This window comes from Egretta garzetta, unplaced genomic scaffold (assembly GCF_000687185.1).
Source record: "Egretta garzetta isolate BGI_Z169 unplaced genomic scaffold, ASM68718v1 scaffold332, whole genome shotgun sequence".
Classification (NCBI taxonomy): domain Eukaryota; kingdom Metazoa; phylum Chordata; class Aves; order Pelecaniformes; family Ardeidae; genus Egretta; species Egretta garzetta.
The window spans coordinates 519,889-520,638 of NW_009258879.1; the positions used below are offsets into that span (position 1 = coordinate 519,889).

Sequence of the window (750 nt, forward strand, 5' to 3'; positions counted from 1 at the left end):
CCTAGAAACTTCACTGCCGTCCCGTGGCAGCTGCGCTGGGGCAAACGCCCGTCCCAGCTGGGTGGCCCGCTCTCCTTTCTGCCGGCAACCTCGGTCCTTTCTGCAGCCAGGGGAGCCGTGACCACTCCGGCCTCCTCCAGGGTCACTCAGCCCCCTGGCAGAGGCCGGACCGCAGCATCGTGCCACGTGCTTGAAGCCAGCATTCACACGCAGGCAAAGGCAACCTGCCCCTGAGAGCTAAACCCAGCCGCAGCCACCGCATTTTCAAACTGCCAAATGGAAAAGAAAAAAAAAAAAAGGAAAAGTAACTACCTCACTCCGGGCAGGGGCTAAGGTGAGCACCGTTATGCACCCGGCCGGCAAGGGTGCGACCTGGCATCGGAGGACCGTGGTCCCCCACAGCTCCTCCCGGGTGACTCGCTGCCCTGGGCGGGTGGCCACCATCTCATCGTTTCCAGTAACGCCACGTTTGTCAGAAATCAGAACACCTGAAGAGAGAGTGTGTGTGTATATAGATATCTATTTTAAAACAAATGATAGACTTTATCCAGTATGTTAAGGGGGGGGGGGGGAGTGCAGGGAAAGGGGAAGAACAGAGTTTTGTTTTGTTTTGTTTTTTTTAAAAAAAAGAGAACTACAGAAGAAGTGCATACACTGTGGAGGTTTCCATGTGCTTGCTGAGGATGCTGCTGCAGAACAGAAACTCCAAGGATGTAGCTGGGCTACATTGTATTTTGAAAGAGATTTCAC

General features: G+C 53.9%; 1 protein-coding gene across 1 annotated transcript in view; it reads right to left on the reverse strand.

Annotated features, from left to right (window-relative positions):
* LOC104121777 (histone H1.8) overlaps positions 1 to 750 on the reverse strand; it is a 5,245-nt gene that overhangs the window by 1,007 nt on the left and 3,488 nt on the right. The gene's annotated exons all lie outside the window — the stretch shown is intronic.